Genomic DNA, 24,725 nt, shown 5'->3' on the forward strand with positions numbered 1-24,725 from the left:
TGCTCTGGGTGATCTCAAGTTCCCTAATGTTCCCACGCTGGGAATTACTGAGTGCAGGACGACCAGGCCCAAGTTTACTGTGAAGAAATGCCAGCTGGCAAAATCGAGTGTGGGCAGAAGCACAGCCTTGCCCGACGCCCACCTAGGACACCGGGGAAGCATGGAGTCTCCACCCCACCCGCTGTACTTCTACCCTGCAGATTCTTTCCCTGCACCATGCCCCATACCCTTGCCTTCTGGCCTTCAGTGATGTCACCTCTCCCATTTTCCAGCTGCACAAAGAAAGTGGTATATGGGAGTCAAAAAGGAACATGTTCTTGAGACCAGGATGGGAATCTGAATATAGATTTTAATGGTGGTAAAACTGGATTTGGATGTTATTCCCCATTAAGGGTAGAATAACACATAATTGCATGATATATGGGTGTGATGACCAGCTAGAATTGCAATTCTGGCGCTTAATTTCAGCACCTGTGCAATGAACAACTTGTAACTATGCCCATTAATGAGAATGAATGAATGAATTTATAGCTTATATATCGCTATAATGGCGTCATGTAGAGGTGTCCTAGCGCTTCAGGCACCTTATATATCTATTTCGACCAGGTGTAGATGGCCGGGGTCATTACGGTAATCCATCCATATTAAACATATACGTTTTAAGATGTTTTTTGTTTTACATTTCCCATGCTTTGTTTGTGCTCTTAGTCCCCCTGGCATATCATTCCAAATCTTCAGAATAATATCTTTCTGCATCATGTTCTGGATTTTTTTTAACTTTTGTGTCATTTGCAATAGTTGATTGGAGAACCTGAGAGGTCTGGAGGGCATGTGTTTAATGAAGAAGAATTTCATGTATTCCTAATGTCTTGGGCTTTGGATGGCTTTAAAGTAGATAAAGTGCCCTGGATACGCTTCTCTTGCCTATGGGTAGCCAGCGGAGTCTGCGAAAGTGGTTGAAGAAAAATAAGGGCCGGCTGCCAAATATGATGCTGGTGGGCCCACTGGCAAACACCAGCTCAAATTAAGCCTTCTGATGTATTCATAAAAAGGGGAAAATAAGAATTACATAATGTCCTGATCAACAAAATGAAATCAAGTCAGCATAACCTTTTAGCAAATTGTGAGGATTATCTTGATAACTTCGAATTAGAATGTCAGTCTACCTAAATACATTTTTAAACGAGTGATGAGATATTATGGCAAAGAAGGACTCGAATACATCCACTCAATCAATGTCAATGGCTCTGCATAGCTAAGTCATGTTGCAATCCAATGCCTATAGGAAGGCATATACTGACTCTGTGACAGATTGTATGTCTTCTGTGCAGTGTTCTACCATGATTGATGCACTAAGCAGCTACACAGCTGAACAGGTAATATCTTCAGAAAACTACTGTCAGTTTTTGTACCGCAGGACAGTGGACAGTGGGTAGAGTCAGCAGATAGTGCAGCTGTGCACCAGAAAATACTTGACCACTAAAGACAATTTTTATACAAAGGCCCAAGGTGACAGCTTTAATTGTGTCAAAGCCAGGTGTTGAGGATATTGCATGTTTTAGCAAGGGTCACAAAAGAGCTTTCATTGCTAGTTTGGACCTGTCATTTTTATTTAGGGACCAACATAGTTGTTATATATTGTTTTGGATTGTTTGTTGTATTCATTTGTGGTGTAATTTAAGGTTGAATTATGGAGTGAAGTTTTGTGAATTGAAAAAGACCCTTGCAATTCCTGGATTGAATAATATCCTTGATTTTGTTGGTTTAATAAAGCTTTGAGGCACAACTGGGTGTTGTATCTTGTGCTTGAGCATGTGTTTCCATATGTTGCTGCTCTATATAAGGAAAGAGGTGAGAATCATTTTGGTGTGATATCTGAGTGAATAACTATGTGGAGTGATATGGTGCTGTGGAAGGTATTCCTTTTTTTAATGCATTTACATTTTTAGATAGTGCTACTCTACCTGGAGTGCCAGTGTAACATGAGAAGATGAAGAATAGACATTGAACAGTAGTAAGAACAGGGAAAGCCACTAAATAATATATTACTATTGAGCATCATATAAGTTGGGGTGGAGGGAGATAGATTTGAAGAGAAGGGGGGAGTAGACAAGGAAGAGTTAAGGTGTGATAATGGATGAGGTGGAGTGGGACTGGATAGAATAGATGGGTAGTAAGGGAAAAGGGAGAGATGGAGGAAAATTGGAGGCAGAAATGGTCCTGAAAATAAAGATAATAGAGGTTTTAGAGGATCTAGAGAAGGGGTTGAGACCTTCAAAGAGCAGGGAGTGGGGTGGATCATTCAAGGTACTGATTAATTTACGTGCCAGTTAGATGGAAAGGCTTTTAGGCCCTCTGATACACCAGGCCCTTAGTTTCTTTTGAGAATTTCGAAAGTTGAAAAGAACGCATTGTACATGCTTGTTCTGCGTACCTTGTTAGCTGCTATTGGTTAGAAGCAGAGCCTGGAGAGAGGCTGCCAGCTTCAGGTGAGGCATCTTACTACCACCTTGACTTGCATTAGTATAATCAGCAAGTACTATTTACAAAGAATGGTCAAAATATTATGGTTAAGTACACTCTAGCTCCATTATACAACTACTGCTGCGTTTTTGAGAAGTGAGTCCTAGACTGTAATGCTCAAAGATGTTTATACATATTTTTTGGTGTTCTCAGTATAAAGATTTATAAAGAAGAGAGTTGTTTTAATTTTGCTAAGTATGTAACAGAAAATGATACTTACACAGTGAAGAACTATGGCCTTATTTACAAGATATACCATCAATTATGCGGCAAATGTCCTGTCCTTTGTATTACAAGAGCATTATAGCCTTTGGCACTTGTAATAAGGCATATCTGCCATGGCTTGAGAGAGCATCCTGCTTGCCAAACTCTACAAGGCCATATTTGTATTAACAGAAAAGAAAACATTGTAATCATGCTTTTAAATTTCTGAGAAAAAGTATCTACTTCCTCCCTTGTATGTTACCATTGCACTCCCTACCCCGCCTAGATCTGTTCATGATGTTTATTCAGAACCTAAAAAAAGATGGCCAAGTGGTTAAGTTCCACTCACTGCTTCTTTGCACTGTGAAACACCTTCCTACTGGACACCTCTGCATGGGACCTGATGTTGACAAAGACGAAAACACGGGCATTCCAAAGAGTGCTTTCAAAGACATTCTCCCTTTAGCCAGTGCCGACTGCAGTGCTTTCAGATCTAACTTTATGCTGTCAACTTCTGTCAAAGACTGACTCAGTTTGGCTGTATAATTTTAAAGAGGACATGCAGTATTCAGTCCTTTCTCTGGTGTCCTGTTGTATGTATTGGTACAGTAGCCTGGCACGGTGGATGGTTGTCAAAAGCTAGCTCAAGTTGAAGGATCTTCCTAATCAGTAGCATTTGGGTGAATAAGACAGCATTAAGCATGAGTTATGGTTTTGGATGACCTGAACACTCGCAAAGTACATCTTGCATGCATGCGTATACACAGCCATTATTTTTTGCAGACAATATTCCTTTTAGATGTTAGCCCAGCGGGGCTGCAACAGGGAACTGGTCAGTTGAGTGTTCATCATTGATCAGTTGTTTAATCTAACCAAGACAAAGATAAATTATTTTGTCTAGGCTAGAACCAAGAGCAGCTGGTTTTTGTAACTAACAAATGATTAGAACATTGGAGTGTTGGGAGCGCCATTGAAAACAATGGAGTGCTCCTGGCTTTAAAACATACTAATAAAATAGCCACAGCATTTCTCGATATCTGGAGGTCATCACGGATTGGAGTTCAGTTTTGAGAGCAGTGAATGCAGACATAGGACCTGATTTAGAGTTCAGTGGATGGGTTACCTCATCACAAATGTGACGGATATCCTCTCTGCAGTGTTACAAGTGCAAAATATTCAATGGCACTTAGAATACAGCGGACGGGAAATCTGACACGTTTGTGTCGAACTAACCTGTTCGCCGAACCCTTAATTTATGTCCTTAGTCATGGTTACCGAGTAAATGAAAACAACTTGGGATTCTCCCCTTTAAAGAAAGTTGACTTGTACAAAACTTTGATTCAGGGAGAGGTAATTGTTTACTTCTAGCAGGCTTAGTAGCTCTTTACCTAATCAGAAAACATATTAATGACATTCTGTTTCGAGAAATTGAAAATGTTACCCAGTGTTGTACCTGTTATAGAGAAGACAGAGCAGCGCCACACAATGTATCCATGCTTACTTATGCAAAATCCTTCTGTCCTCATGTGCTTTGTTCTATTTGTAGATGACCAGGAATTCCAAAAGTATAGTATGTTCCATTTTATTCTCTTTGTAATTACTTCATATGCAGCTTTGTTGCCAAGTGTGTATTAAACACTTAAGTTGGTCTTCGACTGAACTATTAACTGGCAGGTTCCGTAGAAGCTGCAGGGCGGAGTCCTGTATTTCTGTGTTGTCGTCAAGGAGCCCGCCAATGAAAATCTTGCAATGTGAGATAGCCTTATTTGTCAGCTAGAATTCATGCGATAACAAAAAATAAAATACAGAGATGGGTTTTCATTGTTGATTCGAGCAATTACACATTTGCATTGTGTTCTTGCATCTATCTCACCCCTAAAAAAATCTTATCGGAAACTCAGTTTTTCTCTCATCTCATATTCTGACAAGACTCAGATTGCTAATAGTCGTCAATAGTAACTTGGGGGATCTGCGAAATACATTTTGCAACAGCCTCTCGGCAGTAGCTATTTGGTCAAGGCTTTGGTCCTTCGTCACCGTGGGCTCCAACACAAAGGTACCTCTTTAGCCACAACCGAGTCTGCTGGTTTGTGTTAGGCAGGATTGTCAGGTCTGCTAACGCTCATCTTAACTCAGTTCTTCCCATTAAAAAGCACACTTGTGTTGTTCCCATTTCTCTTATCTTGCTGGCACTCACTGTAACTCCCCACCTCTTAACTTAAAAAAGAATCTCTAATTATCTTTTTTTCATTAAAAATCTGAAAATGTGGTTATTCTGCTAACACTGCTGCTTACCTATCTCATTGAAGCATGAGGATACCCAGTTCATGTGTAACAGTGCACTTTACAAGTAATTTACATTAATTCACTCGCACTACGGAGCTTTCCTGACAAAATGCTGCTTCGGCCCTCCCCGTGAATCCACAGAAGGGTCTACAAGAGCAATCACATCTACTGCTACAACAGAAAGCAAAGAAGCATCAGCTGTTGTAACTATTGCATGGGCCCCAATTGCTGCCAAGGCAAGGACTGCATCAGCAACAACATCTGATAGTAAGACAGGGACAATGGCTGTAATTACAGCTGTAAGTACAGATGCCACATCAGCAGAAACCACAACAGCAACATTTGCAACCAGAGCATCCTCAATAGATGCCCCACCATAGAATTAAGAAAAGCAGCAAGAACAGTTGTAAGCACATCCGGGATACTAGTGATCATAGTTGTAACCGTAGCAGGGACCAAAGAAACAGCTAGAGCTACCACCACAAAAGCAACAAAAGAGGAAACAATATCTTCTAATACAGTCTGGGAAACAGTGGCAGCAACAGCTGTGACCATAGTTACTGAAATCATCACCCCCTGGCAATCGACCCTAGAAACGACATCTTCCTCGGCAACCTCAACTTCCACCTCGACAACCCCAACTACGCCAACCTCCTGGAAAACATGAGAAACATAGGACTCATGCAACAGGTCAGCAGCTCCAAATACCGTGCAGGACACACCCTGGACCCCATCTTTACAGCCAGCAACAGAATCAATGTCAGCCACGCCAGTGAACTCCCCTGGACAGACCACAGCATTGTCTACCTCACCGTCGCAGGTTCACCATGACACGTAGCCACTCTCCCCATGCCCGATGACTTAGTCCCAATGGACTGCCCCCCTTAATCCTAACAGACCTTACACCATCAGAGACCTTGAGACAGCCATCCAAGACTTCTCTACCTGGATCACCAACTGCGCTGACTCTGTGGCCCCATGAGAATGATCAACACCAGAAGATCCACCAAACACGCCACTGATTAAGCCCCAAACTCTGAGCCTTCAAACACTAGTGTAAACGACTGGAGAGACAATGGCGTACCAGCAAAAACCCATCACACCTCACCTCCTTGAGAATGGCACTCAGCAAATACCACCACCATCTCAAGGAAGCCAAAAATGACACCGCGACTTCCCACATCGAGAAAGCACCTATGAAATTAAAGAAATCTTGAACATCGTTAGAGAATTCTCATGCCCTTCAGCCACTGTGATCTCAGTCCGGCCTCCCAAAAACCCTATGGGACTCCCTGGCAGTCCATTTCCACAAGAAGATAGCGGACATCTACAGCAGCTTCAACCAGAAGCCACCAGACCTTAACCACCCCCAAACTCTCACCAACAGTGCCCACAGCCACCTCACCAAATGGACCCCTCTGACCACGTCCATCACCAGAGCAATCATGGCCTCCATTCACTTCGAGGCTCAGACAGAAACCTGCACCCACCACATTTTCCACCAAAGACAGAAGGAAATCAGCACTGTGCTCACCATCATCCTCAACTCTTCCATCACCATTGCTACGTTCCCCAACTCCTGGAAACACACTGAGATGAAACCCTTCATGAAGAAGCCCTCCGCCGACCCCAGCAAGCTCACGAACTACTGCCCAATCTCATTGCTCCCCTTCCCGGACAATGTCCTGGGGAAAGCCATCAACTGCCAGCTCAGTTATAACCTGGAAGAAAACCACCTACTCAACACCTCCCAGTCCGGCTTCCACTCAAACCACAGCACCAAGACCACCCTAATAGCTGCAACTGGTAGCATCAGAGCCCTCCTCGACTGAGGCAAACGTGCAGTCCTGATCCTCTTTGATCTCTTAGCGACCTTCTACACTGTATCCCACCACATGCTTATTACCAGACTCCAACATATCACTGCCTACATGACCACACTGGCCAACATCATCTGCACCCACAGAATCAACATAATATCACACACGGATGACACCCAACTCATCCTCTCCCTCTTGGAAGACACCGCTAACACCAAACTGTAACTTCCAGGATGCCAGGACCAACGGCGGCTGGCACAGGTAAATGCAGTGGGGCGGGGTGGGAGCAGGGTAGGACGGGGGAGAGGGGAGGTCGACAGACTACGGAATAGGGATAATTAAATAAATAAATACCTATTACCTAGTCTGTTGTCGGTCACCTTCCCCCCTGCCGCGCCCTGCCCCACCTCACCGTGCTTACCTGTGCCGGCCGCTGCTGGCCATGACCAACATCACCGAATAGATGAAAGCCAACTGCCTGAAACTGAACACTGACTAAACCAAAGCTCTCATCTTTTCATCTTTGGAAAGGGCTCCTCCCCACGGGATGACAAAATGTGGTCCTCTGCACTCGGACCTGCACCAACACCCACCAGCCAGGCCGGAACCTCAGTATCATCCTAGACCGTGAGACTCCTTCTTCATGAAATTCCAGGTCATCGCAGTCACCTCTTCATGCTTTAACATCCTCCTCATGCTTGGCAAGATTTTCAGGTGGAACACCAGGAAAACTGTAGCCTAAGCCTTGATCACCAGCCAACTAGATTATGGAAATGCACTCCACTCCTGATCTCCACACAGCTCCTCAAGCAACTATAGGCCATCTAGAACACTGCAGCCAGACTCATCCTCAACCTCCCAAAATGCACCAGCACCTCCCCGCACCTCAGAAATCTCCACTTGCTCCCCATTCCAAAAAGGTGGAAGTTGAAACTGCTCACCCTCGCCCACAAGGCCCTCCACATTACTGGACCCTCCTACATCAACCACCGCATACATTTCCACCAACTGACCAGACAACTCCGATCCAACTCCCCACCCTTGCACATTTTCCCCATATCCGACGGAGCCCTAGTGGAGGACCGTCTTTCTCGTACCTCACTGCCAAATCCTGAAATAACCTTCCTCAACACCTCTAAACCGCTCCCTCCCTTGCCGACTTCAGAAAGGGACTCAAGACCTGGCTCGTCAACTGAGGCTCACCAGAACCCAGCGCCTGGACACCCCTTTGGGTGACAAGCAGCGCTTAACAAATACTGATTGACTGATAGACCTCAAAAAGGGCTACAGAAGCACCACCAGCTGTGAACACAGTCGGCACCACAGTAGCAACAACAACTGCATCATTGGTTTAAAGCACAGCAGGAACAACAACAGTGACGAGGGCTTCCACCACAGTTGTAAATGGAGCAGACGCACGGACAACAGCTGCCATCATGGCAGGGAACAAATTCATTAACAATACCTTTTGTCATGAAAGGGCCCACAGCAGCAACAACAGCTGCCAGTATAGCAGGCGCTGCAGTAGCAATAGCCATCAGAACTGTGACTGCAGCAGGTACTACAGCAACATTCACATGATACAATAGCTGGGACAGAAACAATTGTCACAGCAGCAATGACCACCAGTGACCAGAGCTAGAATCCAGCAGTGACCCGCAGCTAACACTACGGCAAGCAAGACACAAATAACACCTCCCAGCAAGGCATACAAAACAGCATAGACAACCATTATAACCTAAACAGAGACAACAACAATAGCTGTAACCAACACCACAAACCATAGCTGTGACAACAACAACCACCACCACCGTGGGGACACTATTTGCAACAGCAGCTGCTAGGAAGGACTATATGAATGACCATAATTGTCACTACGGAAAAGGAAAAATGTGACGTGTGTAATGCTTGAATTAATCTCAACTACTGATAATTACTCTGGGCCACTTTCAAGAGATTGTTTCCCCCTGTGCCACTACAGACGGGGTTCAAACATTTTCAAATCAGCTTTTGTCATGCTCCAACAGACCAACACGAAATGATAAGCTATGCCCTTACCTCCCTGAAGCTCAGACGCCCCTCCCCCCAGCCCCATCGGGGAACACAAACATCCGTAGGCTGGATTCGCCCTCTCGAGCCTCATCTTTAATTGACAGCTTGCAGCTTATGGCATAGCTAGGATGAAACTGATACCTGGATATACCTTTTGCATTTAGAGTATCTCACTGAGAAAACCAAATATAATTGCCAAAGCCAATAGGTATGCCTTCAATGTTCCAATGTATGGGATCACAAACAAATACAAATGTGTACGAACTATTTGTGCATCATCTCTCTGCAATGTTCCTCTTCCTGTGCTGCCCTTTCCTATGTCCTGTTTTTTATTTCCCATGATTTCAATGTCATGCAGAACATTACATAGTGACAAAACACAAATTGTCTGTGCGACTTTGTTCATGCTTGTGTTTGCATGTATTAGCATATTATATCCAGACCTTTTGGCTTTGCCAATGCTTGTTAGAGTTGGGCCCACATTTAAAAATACCACATGACATTTGCAAAATGCCCAGGGTCTCTATTTTGTATAAAGGCTGCAAGCCCAAGTCTCACAATCGCAACTTTGTGCATTTGTTTTCTGAAATGCTCTTTTCATTGACGTCTTGTTTTTGCAGCACCTTACTTTCCCACAGCCCTCGGTGCGAACCAAGACGCTATTGCCACAGGTGCTGGCACCGCACAGCTCCCAACAGGGACTGTGTGCTGTGCCAAAAGGTAAATTCACACGGGCAGCATGAGAAGCTTCTTTTATGAAAAGTATGCTGTAAGTCAGCCTTTCATTTGTACATTTCTTCAGGGATGGCAGCTGGCAGGTCGATGCCATCACCTGACAAAATGAAGCGCATCATTTGGAGTTGTCACAGCTTCCTAGGACAGGTCCAGGCAGTAACCTGCAGCCTGTTGGCTGCGCTGTGTTAGAGAGACCCTGTTAGAGCGCACTGCAGCGCGCCAGGAACCAAATGCCACCGAGTTTATTTCCCTCATTTTTCAAGAGCCTCGGGGCTGAGATTCCTCTGCCTCTTCTAACCAAGACCGGCTATCCTACATTCACAAGCTGCGGGCCAAGAAGCTATGTAGGTTAGATCAGGCATTGTGTACTGAGAAAGGCCTATTTAGGTGTTTTGCCAAACCAGTATCCCAGTTCTTTTAATTTGCTTCCAAAGAACAGTGTGTTTTCCAGCTACCTAGCACTTTCTCACACACAGCTAATGAACCATAAAAACGATAGCCCAAGTTATGAGGCTAAAATACTGAGGAAGGAGAGTGCTATAAAACCATGCAAAGCAGATTGATTTGCAAATATTTTTTTGTAAGTAAACCGCATTTTTTAGTTGAGACTGTTTCGAGCTGGAAGGATGAATAATTGTTCAAAAAGCAAATATTATATTAAATGCAGAAATTGTGGAAGGATAATCAAAGCCACAGGAAAACATACATTTTTATCCCTGGCACCATATATGCAGCTTTATGCAAAAAAGGCTGCCTTTTAGGCCCTTACTGGTACCCTGGTCCCATAATGGCCTTAAATTCAGATCCTTGGGCAATCCCTTTTATGTAGAGGTATGAGTTGTCTGTTAACACCGCAGCACCCATTCCACCCACACAATTTTAGCTTGGTGAATTTCTTCAGGCAAAAATGCTGAAATGTCCCAAGTTAATAGATGTAGTACATGAGAAATTTAGCGAAGAAACGTCCCAAATCTGCATATGTTCATAATGGTTAGGGGCGGCTCCTCCACAATGGCGTGGGAGTATCGCCCCACTGGCTCAGAGCCAGCCGCTGAAAAATAAAATTATAATCATTGGTTTGTTTTTTTAGCTGCCAGCTGATCCAGCATGTGCAGGGAGGGGCGGGGCCGGGACCATGGGAGGCGGACTGGTTTGTGCACTTCTAAGTGCACATGTCTGTTTGGTCGGCCGTCTCAGGCTGGCAAAACAGACATGCGCATTTAGGTTTCTCCATCCGGCTGTATTATACAGCCAGGTGGAGAAACGGCACAGAGTGTGCCTGAGCGCAGTGTCTAAGCAGCCGACTCAGACCAATCCCGGCGCTGCTCTCATAGCATGGATACCAGAGACTGCTGGGAGAAGCGGAAGAACAGAGGAGCACATGAGCGCTAGGCAGGTGCAGGATCTCTTAAGTGTTTTTATTTATTGAATTTTTTTTATTCAACCCTCCCCGCCACTGCTGCCCAGCCGCCCCGCCATTGTATAGGAGCCACGACTGATAATGGTGGTAATTTCAGGACCAAACACTGCTGTTATTTAGTGAGCACGATAAATACCCAATCCCATCAGGCTCACTTGCAATACTAGACTTGCTCAGTGATCTTCTTCTTTTTTCATATCTAACTAATATCCGAAATATTTTTTTACGTTGATGCTTTGACTATTCATTGATTAAAGGTGTGTCTAAACCACAAAAAATTTAACCAAAAAAAGTAGTAGGAATGACGCAAATGGCATTTATTTCATTTAGTGCAGATGCTTGAAAGTGAACAAGGGGGCTTTTTTCTATGTAAAATTGACATTTAGTGAATAAAACATCTGGAAAAAATGTCAATGTTAATATTTCTAGCCGCGGCAGGATTTGCAACATGTAAAAGGCGTGCATCTGCTGCCAAATTTGTTTCACAAATTTCGAGACAATCCCATTTCCCTTTTTTATAGAGCCAGAACCATGAACATTTTGCAGAAAGGTTGGAAAGCTAAAACTTTGTAGGTTTCTGCCTAAGATTTAAGTAATGTTCGGACTTTTCTTAGAGTCAGAAAAATTACAGAAATATATGCGATGCAATTTCTTTTTTAATTTAAATATATATTTTTTTATAATTGTTTCACAAGTTACATGGCAGGCAGAGTGACATCACACCATAAAGAAAACCGGAAGAATGTGTGCTTTAAACTTCAAGAAATTGAGAAACACCGTTATGCTGCAGAAAATGCATCAAAAAGGCAACGACTGCAAAACACTCAATAGACGTGGCTACAAGCTTATTTCCCGCTCGGGACTTACCTCGGACTCAAGAGGGGTGGGAGCTACTGATAAGGAAAGCACTACCTTTTGTCCCTCAGCAGACATGGCTAGACCAATAAGGTGGATATGTGATGTTGACAGAACACTGCCGGGACCAAACTGTAGACCTAGGCTTCATGTATCTCCCGTCCAAACTACAGAAAGATACCTTATCTGCAAAAAGATCCATCCTGCTCTGGGGAGACTTCAAGTGGCATACGAGCAAAGGGATAGAGGGACTAAAGGAGAGATCCGATGCCCTGCCGGATCCTTTCTAGGCTTCTTAGAGGCCCTGGGCCTAACAGACCTATGGCGCTCCCTCAACTCACAACAGAAACAATACACCTACTCCTCAGGGGCACACTAGAGCTTTTCACGACTTGATTATCTACTGATGCAACACCTGCATGAAGGCTGAATTAGTGTATTGAGACACCTCTCACGAGGTATCTCAGACCATTCCAAAATATGGGTTGAACTATAGAGTGGACTAGTCAGGACACGGGGCATCCGAACCAAAGACCCTTGCTACCCAAATTACAAGGCCCTAATAGAACGCTTATGAACCGCAACAGGACCATACTATGTAGAAAATAAGGACACAGTGGACTCAGCAGCTACCCTCTGGAAAGCATACAAAACACTACTGAGGGGCCAGGCAATTCCTCTGATAGCAGGTGCAAGAAAATGGGTTAATTGTTGTGGGGGGGGGGGTGAAACCAATTTAACCTGTGCTCCACCTCGGGTAGCTTGGCACAGAGCAGTCAGACTTAACTTAGAGGCAATGTGTAAAGTATTTGTGCAGCATTTCAAAAAGTAACAAGTGATAACACTACACAAAAAGGATACCACAACAGATTACAAAACTCAAGTAGATTCAGTAAATAAATCAAGACCAAAACGACAAAATCCAATCAGTACAACTGAAGATATGCAGGTTTAAAGATTTTAGTGACAATAACGCCGAAAAGAACAAAGCACCAACTGTAGATATCTGGTCGCACCGCAACGGAACAAAGTCCCAAGTTGAGACAAAATGCCATGGAGCACAGGCTGGCTACAGTGACGAAGTTGGACCCATTGAACAAGAGTCCCTTAAATTCTCGTTGCAAAGAGTTGTGAAGGCCCGCAACGAGGATGCGTCGGACAACCGAGGCAAGGTGAGGTCCAGGTCAGAGATGCATCACTCAGTGCCTGCTCAGAGGGGCTGTGCGGCTGTGATACAAGGTCCTGCATCATTGTCAAGGCAGCTGTCAAGGAGGAGGGATTGCGATGTGAAGTCCTGTGTAAAGCATGGATAACGCACCACCTGGTTCCGAAGTAGCTGCTTGGCTTGCAATGCAAAGTCCTGCGTCATCGTCGAGGCAGCCATCGACTAGATGCTTGTGATGCGAGGGTCAGCATCGAGGATAAGTCATGCAGCAGCGTTTCCGATGAGACTGCGGGCTGTAATACGAAGTCCTTGTGCTGGGAACGTCAACAAAGCAGTAGCGATGAATCTGTTCTTCTCAGAAATGCGCTGCACAGCAGAGGGGATGCATTGGTTCTGCTAGATATACAGATGCGCTCGCAGAGTACCCTCAGGCCCACTTCCAAGGGTCCAGGACTAGAGTGGCATCACTTGGCAGGGTATGACTAACAGATGGCAGAGTCTCGAGCTGGGTTCAAGGTTGAGCCTTTTGTACCTGAGTCTTTAGCCAGGAGGCCAGCCAACTAGCCCTTGGATTCACCCTGCTGTGTTCAACAGATGCAGGTCAAGCAGGGCCGGACTGGCCATAGCGGGCACCGGGCAATCCCCCGGTGCGCCGCACAGGTGGGGGCCGTTTTTGGGCCCCTGGGGGCCGTTTTTGTTACAGGCCGAAATCGGGACTGGGAACCAAAACCGGCCGAAAACCGGCCCTCGCACAGAGCTCGGCGGCGCCCCCAAGCACCCGGGGGCGGCCGAGCACTTTGCCAGGGCCGGTTTTGGTTCCCAGTCCGGCCCTGAGGTCAAGACTTTCTCACCTAGGCAGGAGGGCAGCAGACAGCAGGCAGCAGGTCGGCAGTCCCTTAGAGCAGCAGTCCAGCAAAGTGGAACTCCTTTCAGCAGCACAGCAGTCCTTCCTGGCAGAGTTTTCCACAGGCCCAGAAGTGTACTAAAGAGTTGGTGTGCGAGGTCCAATATTTATGCCTGGTACCTTCTTTGAAGTGGGAGAAACGTTTAGAGGATTCCCTTTGAAGTGCTCAAATTTCCTGTCTCACCTGCCCTGACTCCAGACTTATCACAGGGGGGCATGCAATCCTTTGTGTGAAGGCAGGACACAGCCTATTCAAGTGTGAATGGAGCTGTGCCTAACTCCGTTTTCCTATCTTGCTAGTGATGGCCCATCCAGGGACACTTAAGCTCTCTATTGTGTGTGGTTGTCTATGAGAAATACACAAAGACCAACTTCCAACTACACCCAGTCAGGTTACCCAAAGAAAGGCTGCAAGCACTAAAAGACTGAGGCAGGAAAATGTCAAATTTCTAAAAGTGGCATTTTCAAAATTGTAATTCAAAATTCGACTTTACCATAAAAGAGGATTTTTCATTACAATTCCAAAGCCACCAAGCATGAACTGTTTACCTGTTCTCATTTGGAAGTTACAGCTTATTAAATATTATAAGGTAAATGTAGTGATATTCTATGGAAGAGGTAGGTCTTGCAATAGCGAAAAAAGAATCTAAGAACTTTTCACTATCAGGACATATAAAAAGTAAAAATGCATGTCCTACATTTTAAATATATTGCATCCTGCCCTGTGGGCTGTTTAGGGCCTACCATAGGGGTGACTTATATGTATTAGAAAGGTGGTTTGATCCTGGCAAAAAGTTTTTTTTGCCAGGTCAAATTGGCATTTTAAAATTGCACATTCTCAGGCCTTATTGACAGGCCTGAGACAGGTTTGCACAGCTACTTAAGTGGGTGGCAAAACAAGTGCTGCAGGCCCACCAGAAGCATTTAATTTACAGGTACTCGGAGCATGTAGTACCACTTTATTAGGGACTTATAAGTAAATTAAATATACTAATTGGAGAGAAGCCAGTACAACAATGTTTAAGTGTGAGCACATGCACTTTAGCACTCAATAGCAGTGGTAAAGTGCACGTTCTAAGTCCAATAAAAACGAGGTGAGCAAAATATGGAGAAGTATGAGAAACCTATTTGGGGAAGACCACATTAACCTGACGGTTCTAACAGCCTGGGAAGAAAAAGAATACACAAATAGATGACCTTGAATTAGACATTCTTGACTTAGAACAATCCCTGCAGTGGGGGTGGGGAGAGGGAGTGGGTGAGACCCTGCAGCACCTGCTGACTCTCAATCAGAAAATGCAGCTAGAGCCTGTTCCTGGAAATTAAATATGCAGGCGGATAACCTGTGGAGGCAACATGGAGATAGCAGAAACTGACTATGCCCATCCATACACGCCCTCAGCAATACATACCCAGGAGGATATACAAGATTTCCTTAGAGATAGCAAAATGCAATGCCTCTTGCTAGAGGACAGACCATTCCTAGACACAGAAATAGATGAGACTGAGATTACCGAGGCCATCTAATCCCTGCAATCTGGGAAAGCACAGGGACCAAATAGGATATCACTTGAACTTTATAAGAAGCTGGCATCCAGATTATCACAACACATGCTGCGCATGCTGCAGGAGTCCAGAGATACAGGACTGCTCCCGTGGCATCAAAGATTGGCCACCATAGTGGTCATAACAAAAGAGGGCAAACCAACCGAAGAAATTCCCATCGCACAAGTCGATTCACTCCTAAATACAGAGGGGATAATTCTGGCAAACATTTTAGAAATAAAGCTTTAAAAATGTAATACTGACATTGATCTACCCTGACCAATTGGGTTTTATGCCCAATAGAGGGACCAGCCTCAATTTAAGCTGCCTTTATGGGGTCAGGGAATTGGCACATGGAATACAGGAACAGACATCATGGCTGTTCCTAGATGCCACAATGGCATTTGACATGCTTGAATCACCGTACCTATTCAGAGTCCTGGACAAATTAGGCTTTGGCCCTCGTTATCAACAGTGGATATGCCTGTTGTACCAACAACCGCTTGTGGCCGCAAAAGTTAACTGTACTATGTCTTGATCTATAGCACTACAAAGAGCTACTCAACAGGGATGCTCACTCTCCCCCATGTTTTTCACCCTTGCACTAGAGCCCTTGGTGGTCTAGATCAGACAAGACCCCTTGGACAGACACGTGGCTGGATAGAATATCACTGTACACAGATAACATTCTCCTATACGTGGCGGATCCAGCCCAGTCAGTTTCTAGATTTCTCCACTTCAAACATTTTGGCCAATACTATAGTTATAAAATAAACTGGAGTAAATTCCAACCATACTCACTCACATGGAACCACCACACCTCCCACAGGCCAAGAGAAATAGTAGGACTGCATATTAGGACAACAGGGACTGAGTCTATCTACATCATCAGAAACTATTGGGTCAAATTCCTACCTAGCTCACAATGCCTCACCTGCACCCCTAACCCATTTTGCGTAACAGGCGATTTTGTTAACCTCAAACATGACACACTGATCCCCAAGGGAATCATGGAAACATATCTTACCCCTTGTATTGCTTACTCATGCATGACCTTGGTAAAAACACAGGAAGAATACGAATAGAGGCTTTCAATGCCTTTATTGTAGCAATCGTAGTCTTGCATAGAAAGAATGTGCTGAAATTATTAGGCAGAAAAAACAAAGCAAAGTAACCAGCATTGTGAACATGGTGAAAAGAATCAACAGTCCAACCATGGCAATCTGATTTCTATGTATCTATATTCCTACCAAATTCTACCTCTATTCTGAGGACATAGAGGGTGTACGCTCTGCCCAATCTCTTAGGGTAGCCTGAGACCGCATACCTGAGTGACTTGGTGTGGAGTTTGATTGACAGTCCCTCTCTGCAGGATCAGCATGGAAGATCAGCATCAGCGGAGCTGCATGTCGAACACAACAGTTGTCTCGGGACTGTTGTGACTGGAAAGCCCCCTCTGGCCTACTAAGGGACAGTGCACTGTTTATATAATAAAACCACAATGTTGTGATGCAGCTCTGATGCAATGATGCGTCTATATGTTAGAATCTGTCTGCAAGCGGACAACACATGTACTAGGATATCTTGTTCTATGTTCCTAGCCTTGAGCGAAGAGTACAGATTGTGTAGCAGGAAAGGTTTTTCTAAAAACAAGTAGCATGTGCAGCGTTACTTAGAATCATATTGTGAAAATAAAATATGTAAAAGGTAACAGGACTAAAACAAACTCTACTAAAATGTGTAAAATGTAAAACTAAAAGGAGAACCAAAGTGGGCCCAAGAGGGCTTCAACACAGTACTGTCCTAATTGTAAGTCTTTCTTTCCACTTTGATCTCCATTTCATGCCTTTCAAATCAGCAGATAAGTCTTTCAGTTTGTAAAAGTCTATTATGATTGTAGATGCAATTTGAGTTATTCCACCCTTTACTCCCGCTTTCAGCACATAAGCCACATTTGAGATATGCCTATAATTTTAAGATCCTTGGTTTCTAATGGGGCCTTTTTGTAGTAGCGGGATAACCTAAGCCTATTTAGGGGCTTGTATACAAGAGGCCTGCGCTTCTGGAGTGTTATTTTTGTTACGCTCTAGTGGCACAGGCCTCTCAGTCATATCTATGAGGCGACGCAAAGCCACCCTGCATGGCTTTGCATTTTCTCATAGACATGGAGTAAGGCAAGGCAGTGCAAAGCACGGCGTTGTATTACTCTGTGTCAAGGAGGCATTCCATGGGCATTGTGATGGGTGTTCCCATGCAACACCCATGGATTTTGACGCTGCGTCAGATTTACCAAATCAGGTCAACCTGGGGCAGTGCTAAAACCCTACGCCTCCACAGAGCAGATGTAACAAGGAGAAATGTTTTCAATTCTCTTTGGTTTTTCCTTTTTCCATGTGTGCTGCAGCACACATAGAACGAGGAAAACACCTCCACGGATGTTTTTATGCAGGAAGGAGCTCAAAAACAATACTGGCAACAAAGCAGGCACCCTTGCACCATGGTGCGAGGGAGCCTGCGTTGGCGCTAGGCACTAAATTGTGCGCCTGGGCTGGCTGAAAGGACAAGACTGCACAGTATCTTGTAAATATGGTGCATTCCTGACATTTTTCAATTGGCGTAGGCCAGCACAGCAAAAAGACTTGTGGTGCTGGCCTACACCACTTTTTTTGTAAATGAGGCCTTTAGTTCTGTTGGAATGATTCCTAATCTCATGGATCACCTCATTCTGTGAAGGATGGGGAAAACATTTCTTTGCTCTTCTTCATGAATTTCGAGGGGACTTTGGTCACTTTCTCATGTGGTAGGATTCATTTAAGAATAGTCTTTACTGAACTGTCTCTACGTGTAAAAGTAACGTCAGCCTTGTTGCTATGTATTTTGTGGTTTTTAGCCATATCAGCTTGAGTCTCTATTTCCTGTTCCTTACATTCAATAGTCGAAAAAATTTTGTCTCTATATGAGTTATCCTCATTTTGACCTTTCTTATGTTTCTATGCTTCCTTTTTCCTTTTCACTGATACCATGAGCGACCTTTCCTTCTTTTTCACACCCACCATTGGCTTTCCTTCACCTGAGAGCATCTCAATGCAACTATTAGGAAAAGGGGGGCACAGGTGAAAAAACTGTCCTCGGGGTGTGACACTTTCAGATCTTTTTTAAAGAACCCCCCTACAGTTGGAGGAGTCCACATATCACCAATTTCCAAGTGTACTCTTATTCCTGGATGAAGTCTACTGGGGACTGTCACCATGTCAGACTATCCACGATTGTGCACCTGTGAGAAATATGTATTAGCATATTTCCCTTCCCCTTTTTCCCCACAGTGAAAGTAGGTTCCCTGTTGAGACAACCTCATGGAGTATGTGGAAGTCCAATCCTCTCCCTCAAATGGAAAGGCTTACAGGTCTGTCATTTACACTAAATGTGAGCACCTAAATCCATCCTTGCCAGATGACGTTGCTCTTTTATGTCTGGCCTGCCTCTGTTTAAACATCCCCACAGCATATTTCGTTGTGTACTCTAATATATGATTTCTTCGTTTAAAAAATCCTATTTAAATTGGAAAGTACTCTTGCCTTCTAGGTACATGCGTTGGCAATGCCTTCCAATCTGCCAGTTAGGCGGGCAGCTCAACACCACAAACCTCGCTTTGTCTCCATTTGTGGTTTTAGTCTAATAATGTTTTAGCTTATATCTCACTTACCCACTTTATTTAACTCTGCTCTGTATTGCATTCTGAGCTGTGGCAGACCCCACCTTTTTGAAGTCACAGCCTCATGCTCCTACCTTAAGTATTGGTTAAAACATTCTTCTCTCGGAAGTACATAGGAAGATACAGCGTTTTACTTGCATTTATATTATGTCAACTTTCTCTACCTATATATAACTAGGCTGCAAGCTCATATGTTTAAAAGTGCTTGTTTATTATAGCAGCAGCAAAGTGAAGATGCAAAACAGAAGAATTCACAATTTCCTAGATCAAATGGGAAGTAAAAGTGGAATAGAAATACTTTAAAAAGTCAACCATTCACGAGGTACCAGGTCCTCCCAGACCGACCACTACATAATAGAATCCTTATCACTTTATAATGTGGCCAAAATTAAGTGCTATCTACAGCAAAAACGTGCATGTGCCTTACATTGCATTACCATCTATTGTCTATCTTTATTATGTTTGGACCTTTGTTGTGCTTTTACTCTTTCAATTGATCTTCGTTTTTACACCACTTGTTCCCTTACTTTGTTAGTATTGCTGGTTGGCTTCACATGCAAATTTTGTTGGCTTTTCAAACAAAGGGCCATCAAGGAAGCAGCTTATATTACCCTGTTGCTAAAGGTCGAACACCAAGACCTGGGGCCATATTAATATAAAAGTGCACTTTCCCTGTTTGCGCCATGCCGCACCAAAAACAGGTGTGCTGTGGCGCAAATACGGAAAGTGCACTGTATTATGGTGAATGTGCTGCCCTTAGGGCAGCTATTAATTTGCGCTGCCTGGGGGACAGTGCATTCAAGTGAAATACGGAGCTGCCGCTTCAAAGCTACTCCGTGTTTCACAGTGCAGGCGGCAACCCACATGCACTTTCAAGAGGAGACAGGAATCCCCTTGTAGGTGAGTGACTGCAACCTCCTGCAAGAGGATGTCTGGGGGGTCCATGGGATCCCCTTCCTCCCCTATAGAGGGCTGCCTTTAGGAGGCACACTGAAAGTGTGCCACCTTTTTGCGGCACACTTTCAATGTGCCTCCTAAAGGCATGTGTGCCTCTCCATCTGTGTCCATAATATGGCATGGGTGCAGAAGCAAAGAGATTCCCTCATTTATATGGGGCCACACCCCAATACAAGTGGAGGAACACCCAATAACAGCACTGGTGCTACATGTGCGCCAGTGCTATCTGTATAACAGAAGTGACTACACAGTTTACAGTTAAGGTATGTATGAACCTTAACTCTTATATCTCCAGTGCTCGGCTCAAATATATATATAAATATATACATATATTTATATATATATATATTCACTGAAAAAACCAAAGGTTTCAGGGGCGTTATAGTTAGGAATTGGCATTCAAAAAACCTTAGAAATTCACTGAAAAAAAACATAGGTTTCAGGGGTGTTATAGTTAGCTGGACATTTCCCTCGTACAAAACCCTAGAAATTCCCCTGTTATAGTTAGTTCAGCTAACTATAACTCGCGCCCCCGCAATGCACTGCTGATGACGTCACATATTACATCACTCATGACATGGTAAGTGACATCACTGATGACATCACTGATGACATCTCAAATGACATCACTGATGACATCACTGATGACATCATCCAGTGACTGTGTGTTTCTGTAAAGTTTAAATATGTTTTATATATTTATAGTGAAAGGCCTGTGGAAGAATGAGTGGCTGTACAAGTGTGTGAATGGATGATTTTCTAGGTGCGTAACTGACTCTATAAGTGAGTCATTAAATGTATCTTACTGCAGACTAGTGACTAAACTGTGTGAATGTCTGTATGTTTCTGTCTGTTGGTGTATAAGTGGCGGCATGGTTTTGTGAATAGCTATATGAGTGTCTATATGGGTTATCGATTGGTTGTCTGAGTATCTGTATGGGTGCCTGAGTGTTTGTGTGGGTAGGCTGTGTGTGACTCTGTGCATATTTGTGTGAGTGGGTGATTCTATGGGTGCATGGTTTTAAGAGTGCATCTGTGATGAACTGTATGGTTGAGTGAGTGTATGTATGGGTGTGATAGGGATTGAATGTATATCTCAGTGGTACATTTGTGACTAACTACATATGTGAAAAGCAGTGTATATGCGTGTAAGAGTATATAAGTGGGTATATGTGAGAGTGTGTGATTGTGAGAGTGGCTGTATGGATGAGTGTGTGCTTGTATCAATGATTGTATAGGAGCGTAAGAATGTGGTACTATTTTTATCAGTAAGTGAACTTGAGTGTGTATAACTGCATAGGTGAGAAAATGGGAGTGTGACTAATTATTTGCATGAATGACTAGGTGTGACAATACCTCTATGGATTATTGGTGGTGTGTGAGTGTCTATGTAGGTGTATAAATGCATATGATAGTCTTGTACGGAGTGACTGTAAGTATGAGTGACTGTACATGTGAATGAGTGGAGGTGTATGTAGACCTAAGAGTTAATAAGTGGGTATTTAGTTATTGGTATTGGAGTATCTATGGTTTTGAGAATGGACGTCTGAAATTTTGAGTTCGTGTATCAACGGTTAAATTAGGGTGTGAGAAGATGCAGTAATTTATCACATGGATGATGTCATCAATGATGTCATCAGTGATGTCATTTGAGATATCATCAGTGATGTCATCAGTGATGTCACTGACCATGTCATGAGTGATGTAATATGTGACGTCATCAGCAGTGCATTGCGGGGGCGCGAGTTATAGTTAGCTGAACTAACTATAACAGGGGAATTTCTAGGGTTTTGTACGAGGGAAATGTCCAGCTAACTATAACACCCCTGAAACCTATGGTTTTTTCAGTGAATTTCTAAGGTTTTTTGAATGCCAATTCCTAACTATAACGCCCCTGAAACCTTTGGTTTTTTCAGTGAATTTCAAAGGTTTTTAAATGCCAATTCCTAACTATAACGCCCCTGAAACCTATGGTTTTTTCAGTGAATTTCAAAGGTTTTTTAAATGCTAATTCCTATCTATAACTTATCTCTAAAGATATCATGAAAAGCATTCTTTTTTAAAAGTAGGGTGCACATTAGTTTTGTGGAAAAGCATCTTTGTGATTGGTTAAGAAAAAGCAGTTTCAACGTGGAGTACATATCATAGGATAAAATTTGCTCAGCTCAACCACACATGCTACTTGCATTTGGAAGGCACGGTTCGAACTTAAAACAATCGTCAAATTTTAACCTGCACGTGTCTTTAGTTGTTCAAGAAAATGTTACAAAAAAAATCGTAAAGTTTTAAAAAGTTGATGAACTTTTAACCTGCACGTATTATAGAATGTTCTAGAAAGTGTGTTGAAAGAATACGTTGCACTTCTGACTTCTATGTGTTGTTGAATATTTAAAAAATGGTTCATGTGGAAAATTAAAAAGAAACCAATAGAGAAGTTTTGAAACCTAAAAGAATCAAGAAACTATTCTAATTTATTCTTTACATGTGTTTATGTGTGCAGCAACAAAATTATAGACACAACAGCACTAGGAAGAGGAAGAAGCAGAGAGTGGAGGGAGGGGGGAAGATGGGCAGAATAGCACACATGCACAATTAAGTACAACACACATATAGACTAACAATGGCCAAAATGAAACACACCAACAAGGAGCACAAGTCACACAACCCGCCAACATCACACCACTGAACGAGCATAGAAGTGAAAACAACGCTGCATTCATACTTGATGTGTACAAAGGCCAGTCATTGGTGTTGTGGGAAGTCTGCGACCACGGTCATCATGGATGAGATGCCCAGCACATGGCACATGGGCGAGTTCACTGTCTGTTACGTTGCCAAACAGCTGCTCCTCCCTCACACGAGCCCCCACACTTATGTACGGTGTGCTGTTGTATCTCGTGCACTCGTACGGCACACCATTGTAATGCCTATTCGCGCATGTCCTGCTGCATTCCAACTACACCATCACAGTGCCGTTTGGAGGTGGTGCATGCCACTTTACAACATCGACTGCTGCGGCCCTTGTGGTGGGCCACACCAGAACACAGAGACACACTTACCGCACTTTCTGTACACGGACATGTCTGAGACACCCCGTTTCCCTTGCCGAATAGGCACACCCCTGCGCTGACCTGTGTACCCCGGACCAACACACGCCGGTTGTACATGCAGGAGTATGCGTGCGTAGCTACATGTCCAGGCTCACTGCCAAAGCTGAGGTGACAGCACACTGTGATATTGTAGGGCTCGTGCCTATCATGCTAACACAATGACCACAGGGACACACTTGCTCAGATGCGGGTTTGGGGGGCATTGGCGGTCCTGAAGTTGTTGCAATGAGTCTTGTGGCCCTCATGGGTATCCCTGTATCATGCTCATTGACTCTATGGCACCTGTGGGTGTTCTGGTGTGGCTCTTGGCTGTGTTCCCTTTCATGGTGCAGGTAGTTGTTCTGCTTAACACCAGCAGAAAACAGGTGTAAAATCCCTGGTGTTAACGTGTCTTATCGCCGGAATTTGTTTCGCATTGCAATCGGTGTGAAAGTTGTGATGTGATTTTTTTGGTGTGCAGAACAATATACGAACTGAGCAGTGTATGTTGTCAAGATCCAGCACCTGACGCACTATTCCCAATCAATATAAATACAATGAGATTTCTTAATAGATTTTGTGTGTACACTGTAAGTGCAGCCAATACCTCAGTGCAATTCAATACAGGATTTTAGTATTTAGAATAAATCGGAAAGGTGCACCTCGTGTCTTTTTGCACAGGAACGGCTACTCTCCATTTCATTATCAGCACTTTAACGGAAGTAAAGTTGAGATAAATCTAACACACTATTCAGAAGTTGGTGCAAACTGCAGATATCACCAGTATTCCAGCGATAAGTGCCCCAAAATTTAACACCATGGTGGACTCCATCAAATAACAGTAATAAGAACAAGAAAGAGTCACACAGCAGTTAAGAGAACCAAAAACGTTATTAATTATTTTTCCAAACTTTATTTTTTATAATAATAAATATATAAACGATAAACTATTTTCAAACTTTATTTTTTTATTAACATATATATGAACAATAAACTAATAAACAAAATGTAACAACAATAATACAAAAAAACAAGGCGGAACACTCCTGTGGGAATCATGGATGTCGACGACAGACCTGGAAAATCAGAAAGATTGTTAAAAAAAACAACAACATGGTATTCTCAACAAAATACCACAAGAAACAAATCACAGATATATAAAATGCATACAGCTAACAAAATTTTATAAGTTTAACTTACAAAAACTGTAAATATTGCCGCTTTAAAATATTTACCGAATCTTAGGAATTTTTTTTGCAGAAGGCACCACGCCCACAACGTTTTTCTTCAGTGGTGAGGAAATGTTTTACTTTTCCCAAGGGGCAAACAAAGACCAATGCCACCTTCATCACTCGCAAGATTTGCCAAAGAGTTCTGTTTCGAGGGGATCCTAACAAACAATACTCGTGCGGCACAGCAAGTATGATGAATCACCTAAGAACCCTTCATCCAAACAAT

This window comes from Triturus cristatus, chromosome 6 (genome assembly GCF_964204655.1).
Source record: "Triturus cristatus chromosome 6, aTriCri1.1, whole genome shotgun sequence".
NCBI classification, from domain to species: Eukaryota; Metazoa; Chordata; class Amphibia; order Caudata; family Salamandridae; genus Triturus; species Triturus cristatus.